We start from the raw sequence: 7614 nt of genomic DNA, 5'->3' as shown, positions 1-7614 counted from the left end.
CCCACGTCCTGTCTCTGGCATCGAGCACAACACTTGCAGGTTCCTGGTCTCATTGCTCCTGAGGAGACAGAGGACCGTGGTGTCACCCAAACTATGACCAGTGTGATGGACGAGTGGCTGGAGGTGCAGAGAGAACAGGAACCAGGGGCGGACACAAGCTTGTGGAGCTCCCCAAAGGAAAGTCAGTGCATACGCTGCAAAAAAAAAAAAAAAAAAAAAAATCTCCATTTTCAACACGCCATATCTTCACATCCACTCCAAACAAATAAGTGAAAAGAATCTGGCACTAGGAGGAGATAATCCCACTTGTGTCCAGTGCAGATTAACTTGTTTCAGTCAATTTTCTGGGAACAAGCATAAATATGTTGAAGCAAGGCAGAATAAAGACAGATCAGCCACGAGGATCAAGAAGAAGACACTTGAAAATAAGAAAAATCTGGAAACAAGTGGGAAAACTGGGATTATATACACATTTTAGGTCTTTTTGGAGGGGTGGGGGTTATTTACCTATTTATTGCTGCCGTGCACAGACAAAACATTCTGACAGAATACTTTATTTACATGGTTTGCTGTGTAGACAGGAATTATTGGAAATTTTAACATCCAACTGGCTTCTCTACGAAAACGAGAAAATTTAATAACCGAAGATGAAACTGTAAGGCTCGTGAAGATGGACTTTTTGATTTTTTCTTTGTGTTGTATCGTAAACAAACCCACCTGCTTGATGTTGCACCATGGCAACCGCGTCATGAGGGCGGCACCGCTCCTCGCCCTCAGCACATCTCACACCGTAAGGCGAGCAGCTCAGTGACACATCAGTGAGAACGCCAGGCTGCTCCTGCTCCTCATCACCGCCTTGTTCCATGACGCTTACATCATGTTTAAGATGTGATGTGTACATACAAATATCCAGACCCCATTCAATTACGCCCTGCAGTGGAAAACCTGGAGTCCCTTATTTGGGTGTCAGATTTTCGTCAGCCTATGCAGGTTGATAGTGCCAGTTTGCTGTTTTTCCGTCTAAAAACTTTCTTTAACCCTTTAATGGCCGGACCAAGAACAAAACATGGGAAAATTCTTTCCTTGCATTTTTTTTTTTTTTTTTGTTATTTGGGACACAAATAACAAAAAATAAATAAATAAATAAAAAAAAATATGTTTTTTTTAAAAAGACATTGTGATCTACCATACTGAAGTGGCCTGACAACAAAGAATGGGCCTTTAAAACTTCTAAAAACGTCTAAAAACACATTTTTCATTTCGGTAATCATTTATGTATTTCCTAGCTATATTCATTTACTTTTTTTACTTCATCCATTTCTGTATATAATCTCTGTAGTCATCCAGCTAGCTAGCTAATGTCTATAAAAGTGTCGCAAATCACATTGGTATAATGACGATTTCACTGAATATATAATGAATACCATTAAATGTATCATAAACAACAGTGAATGTATAACAAAATGTTTATTTCATAGTAATAATCAATTTGAATCATATTCAGTCATTATTACTACTTGAACCTTTAAAGGCCGAATCAACCGTTCGGTAGAGCATGTTTTTGAAAAATTATCATAAGCTTGGTATAATTTTTTTTTTCTGCATCAAGTTACATAATTGTGTTGAGTAGGCACTCTGACACCATAATATGGCAAAAAACAATATTCCCACTTTTGAAAAGTTGACGAAAAATGTTCCATAAGTGAAGAGTGATTTTGCAGACTCTAGCTTCTTGGTGAGAAGCTCACTAAAAAGGCATGCTCTTAAAAAAACAGCGCCACCTAGTGTTCTTTTTGTGCATAACATATGCAAAGCCAGTGTTAGAGATGGCTCAGTGAGGTGGACTAACTTTCTAAGATATTTTTAATCAAACTCACAGTGTGCTCTTGAGCTGGCGGTTTTTGCTCAACTTATCGGACTATTTCTTTCTCCTGCCTCTGTCAGTCCTGCAGGCAGGGGCGGACTTACCATTAGGCAAAACTAGGCAGTTGCCTAGGGCCCCAAGTTCCTGAGGGCCCCATAAAACTCCTCATACACTTATGGTTAGTACAGTTATTACTTAATTGCGCACATTAATTATGTTTTTGATTAAAATCCTTTCGCTAAAATGCCAGCAGAATGCTTATCGTATTATGTGTGTCTGGGGGCCCCTGTTTTGTGTGTTCTCATTTCAGAGGGCCCCATGCCTGCCTTTGCCTTGGGCCCCAAATTTCTTAAATCCGCCCCTGCCTACAGGCCACCTCGTCAGCTGATCGGATCAGAGTTCCTGCCATAAAGTCAACGATTACTCAGACCTCCGTAATCTCGAGCTGTATCTGCCGCGGCCCAACCTACCTCTGATATCTTATCAAGGATAAACCTTTACAAGCTGCGTTTGACTCGTGTCACATTCACAGTTCATGTGATCCATCAGTGAGTCAAAGGGGAGCGGCAGCAGCATCATCGCCCTTCTCTGATCAATGAAATTGTACAGTATCCTCTGCTTGCACACGCTTTAATTCTCCCTGTTTTAGCAGCGGATGAGTAAGCAAAATCCTGTGTGACGGTGCAGCCTGTGAGCACACCCTGACCTTTTGTTTTGTGTTCATTAACAGGCAGGGCAAGGGCCAACACCTCACGAGGCATTGTTCCAATAGCTACCACAGGCTTTCTCACACACACACACACACACACACAGAGACAGACAGACAGGTTTGGGCCGACTTTGTGGTGGCTTTTGAGAATCCATAGTAACGTCTGACACAGTGGAATGTTCTCGTGTGGCTTTGTGTTTAATATCCCACGCTGCGGTTTGGCTCCAAGCGGGACGTTTGGGGTGTTTGGGGGAGCATCACAAAACACGGCGGCAGCGGTGAAGTCAGGAAAGGACAGGGCTTGTTTTTGCTGTCAACACAGAGGCTCATGCACTGCCTGCTGCGATCACATTGTACACACACACACACACACACACACACACACACACACACACACACACACACAAAGAAGAAGCAGGAGAATGGACTTCATTCTTCATGGAACAAAGGCCTTTTGTCTCCTGCATTTTCAAATGTCACCGGAAAAGTCCCCCTAGTGGCGTGAAGGAGTACTGATGAAAAAAAAAAAACAAAACACTGGGCCGCATTAATTTCCTTTTCTGAAGAATTCCCATCGAAGCATTTCCCTATTTCTATGAATGAGGAAGCAGGACCATCCCAGCGTGTAAAACTTCCAGTTCCTGGGCTGTAGGTGGTTATGAGAAGAAGTATAAGGTTAGAGTATGTAAATGTTCGTGGGCCAGGATGGAAAAAACAAACTTTGAGGCCTACGTTGTGTTGTTGCACGTCAAACAGAGGTACTTTTCAGTTTGTCAGAAAAGCAGAAGTAGGCAGCAGCCGGGCTCGGTAGTAGAGGTGATGTTTGAATAGTGGGTTTGTTTTTCTCCCTGGAGACTCTGAGGTTTGAATACGAGGGGAGAGCCCCATAATCCTGCTGCTCACCCGAGGTATAGCTCTCTCTCTCTCTCTCTCTCTCTCACTCTGTCTCTCTCTTTCACTCTGTCTCTCTCTCTTTCACTCTATCTCTCTCTCTTTCACTCTGTCTCTCTCTCTCTTTCACTCTGTCTCTCTCTGTCTCTCTCTCGCTCTCTCTCAGCTGGCCACCACTTCCTCCGCTCCATATTTAGTCACTGAGTCATCTGGCTGACTGGAAACACACCCTGTCACCCATGAACACACACACACACACACACTCACACACACTCATCGCTCACACCCATACACTCATATTTTCTGTTGTGAAATTCCAGAAAGCTGAACAATCATGTGTCCATCCAGTAATGACCACTGAGTGAAAACGAGAGAGGAAAAAAAAAAAAACAAAATAAAATCCACTCAGTTCAGGATTTCAGTGAAACTGGAACCTGAGAGCGAGCCGGAGCCGGACCTTGAACAGGAACGGCGTTTTTCAGGCCACTATCGCTTTGATTGAGTGTCTGTCATAACCGGTGTAAACTTTACAGGCCTCCGTGATGACTTTATGGTTTTATGTTTTATGTTTTATGTTTTATGTCCGGTCTCCTCACAAAAACATGAAACTACCATTTTAATCCAAATGCCAAAAGTGTCTGCAGCAGGTGCATGAAGTTGATGCGGCGTAGATTAGATTATACCAAGTTTTCAAAAACAGAGAAGTTCAATGAAAAGTTACAGCACAAACAGTGATAAGTGATAAGCATTTTTTTTTTTTTTTTTTTTGATGGTTCAAATGAAAATGAAAATAAATGAATTTGGAGTCACAACAGAGTTCTGTTTGGTGTTTGTCGTCGTTTCCAGGTTGGGTGTTACATTTGGACAAGGCGCTAATTGTGTTATAATGCAGGGAATGCAGGCAGAATGCAGTCAGGCTGCATTTTCCTTCATAAAATATCTCAGGTATGTGCCATGCCTGCTGTGGGTTGAGATGTACTTTGGTGTGTGCATGTCTCTGTGTGTGTGTGTGTGTGTGAGGAGCCTCAGGTCATGGAGGTAAACAGAAGAGTCTGTAGTGAAACGCCCAGCAACGATGATAAATCTCTGGGCCCAAAATAATAAACAGCAGCCAATAAATCTGGCATTTTTATTCATGCTCAACTCTTATTATTACCCTTTATCTCATTGTAATCATTACAATCATCATTGTAATCATTCATGTGATCCATATTAATCAAAGCAAGTACTGATGAACTTGAAAACAGAGTGGGGACAGCGCACGTCCTTGTCTTACACCTCCTCAAGTTCGGAGACTGTTTAAATTAGAGGGGTTTTTGTACTTTAATGTATTTTTAATACATTTAAATTTCAAGAAAGAGGTAGGCAATGAAAGATGTTGTTCTTCTTTCTACTTTTAGTAGAAACTTTTGGTTATCTGCATGCAAACCTGCTCTTCTCTCTTCCTTTGAGCTGTGCACCGAAATGAGCTAAACACATGACTATGAAACCAAATAAAATGAACTTTGTCTGCAGAAAAGAGAGGCTCATTTGAGTCGGCGGCGAAATAACACCAAATTAAAACCTGCGTGCTTTCCTTCTGAGTGCAAAGGTTGAGACGGAAAAAAGTTCAAGGCAGACGCCGCTTTGTTATGGTACAAGATGATGAATGCTAATTACCTCTCAAAGAATTTAACTCACACGTGAGTTTAACTCTTTTACTCCCTCACAACTCATCATGAAAGGGCATTTTGCTCATTTTTTAAAAAGTTTTTCATGGACATGTGATGCAAAAACACTGGATTCAAGAGATACTTATAAATGCTGCATTACATCTGTTGGTTATCAGAGCTCAGACTGTGAAGCTGAGGGGTTTTATCCTCATCATGCATCCTTTGCATCAGTAAAAACAGAAGAAAGTGACACTGCACAGTCTGCCTTCCAGTAACCATAGAAAAACAGAGTGTTGGGTAAAGACGTGTTCAGAGGGCAGCCTGACACTTTTGGCCTATATTCAAATTACTGTGACAGAGCATCTCATGTAAACACACACAGTTAAAGATGCTGAAAATAACTGGAATTTTACCAGTAGCATTCTGGAGATAAGCAAACTTTCTGTTGATTTATTTTGGAATAAATGATAGATTTTTTTTGTTTGTTTTTTTCGAGCCCTGTTGCTCATTAGACGAGCTGTTTTTCCTCATATGTCCCTTTGGCTCATTTTTTTTTTAACAAGAGTGCCAAATTCTGCAGGGCATTGTGGAAGGGAAAACACAGAGTTGCCTGTTTCAGAGCAATGATTTCATAAGAAGCGCCCACCACAGCAGCTCACTGCGGTGTCTCTCTGCTGCCCCCTGCTGGCCCGCTGCTGTCGCCACCACAGACCTGCAAGTGACAGCTGGCACCTGCACTGGAACCGGGTCGAACAAAAATAAGTGCAGAGCGGCGTTGGAGCCGTTGTGGTGTCGGCGTGAGGAGGCCGCGTACAGCACCTCATGTCCCAGAAACAGATTCTGTGAAGCCATCCTCATCTTTAACCGTAAAATATCACAGGTGATTTCTGAGGGAAACCACCGGGGAATACCAGAGGAGTGTTTGTTATAATCCACTTTGGGGTTAAGGGATCACCGAGGATGGATTTATATCAGTGATCACGTGATATTTCTGAAGCGATAAGCCAGGGAATTCACTGTTACTGGAACTCAGATGACAGTTTGCAGAGATAAATCAGGATTATTGCAGGGATGTGTTGAGTAAAATTACCATATCTCTGTTTCAGTGTGTTCCTTTCTGCAGTATGAACAGGAATGAATGAATGAGTGAAGGTGCAGTGCTGAGAAAAGGTTGTCACTGCAAAAGAAAAACTTCAATCATAAAGTCATTCAGTTTCATATTCATTGTTGGAATCTTGTTTTTCTTCCAATGTGGAAAAATCTGCCAGTGGGATGAGATAATCCCACTTGTCTCCAAATGTTTTTTTACCAGTTACCAGAATTTTCTCGAATGAGGTTTTTTTTCTGAATACTGAAGGGCTGATCTGACTTTTTCCAGCCTTGTTTCAACACATTGATTTATACTCGTTTCCAGAAAAATTCACACAAATTTCCCCCTCCTGAAATAAATGAAAATGCACCAGAAACAGGTGGGATTATCTCATCCTGTTGGATTTTTTTATTTATTTATTTGTTTTTAAGAGAAAAGGAGCGTTAAAGACTACAGACTACAATATGACACTTAAATGACTTGCCTATCTGGAAAGAATGGAGACAAGAGAAGGGATATTTTGAAATAAAACAAAATCAAATAAAACACACAAAGAGCAAGGATAAAGAAACAAAATTTAAGAAGAAAAGCAGAAAGAAAGAGAAAGAGAAAGCAGAAGAAAGTGAAAGGCATAATTAAAGAGTGTTAAGGATGTCTTGAATAAAATTAATTAAGACGAAACGAAACAGACAAAGAGCAGGGATATCGAAACGGGATTGGAAAGGGGAGGTGACAGACGGAAAGAGAGAGAGAAAGCAGCTGGGAGTGAAAGGCAAAATGAAAAAGTGCTGATGCTGCAGGAGAAAGTGGGAAGACAGGATCAGAGAGGGGGGGGGAGGCCGCGGGAGAGCAGGAGCCCCCGGGGGCAGAGAGAGGAGGTGCTAAGTAAGACCTGACAGGCAGAAACGAGTGCTGAAACTGGTGAAGAGGAAGGAAGCGGTGAAAAGATAAAACGGGCTTGAAAAGAGCGAGGCAGGTGTGGAGGAGAGCAGCCGGAGCCAGAAAGGAGGTTAAAGGGAAACAGGAAGACGAGGCTGAGGTTTCAGCAGAGAGAGGCTCTCACTAAGAGACAAATCTATTTATTTTACATGCAGACAAAACGGCTTTTAACGCCACAATCTGATGGACTGGAATTCAAAATGGGGCCTCTGCTGTTTCCAGAGCGACTGCTGCCCCTGTGATGAAACGAAGGCTGGTGTCAGAATTTGCATAATTATGGAAATACGTTTTTGGTTCCTCCAAAAACCTCGGAGCGCTGTTGAGTACGGAAGAGGATTCGGGCCACACAAAAACAAAAAAATCATGTTCTGAGAATGATATCGATCTATAATCTCCCCAGCATCTCATTCTGAGAAAAAGGAAGTCAGAATTTTGAAATTAAAATTGCAAAAAAAAAAAAAAAAAACAT

At 41.8% G+C, this 7614-nt stretch overlaps 1 long non-coding RNA gene across 1 annotated transcript; it reads right to left on the bottom strand.

Moving 5' to 3' along the window:
• Positions 1 to 1309: 1309 nt before the first annotated feature.
• On the bottom strand, positions 1310 to 1549 carry LOC115373249 (uncharacterized). Its single transcript, XR_003929518.1, has 2 exons — positions 1425 to 1549; positions 1310 to 1362 (listed from the first exon to the last, which is right to left on the bottom strand). It is a non-coding gene; the product is annotated as an uncharacterized LOC115373249 (long non-coding RNA).
• Between the last annotated feature and the right edge of the window lie 6065 nt (positions 1550 to 7614).

Source organism: Myripristis murdjan, chromosome 16 (assembly GCF_902150065.1).
Source record: "Myripristis murdjan chromosome 16, fMyrMur1.1, whole genome shotgun sequence".
Lineage (NCBI taxonomy): Eukaryota > Metazoa > Chordata > Actinopteri > Holocentriformes > Holocentridae > Myripristis > Myripristis murdjan.
This window is presented reverse-complemented; position numbering and strand designations above follow the sequence as displayed.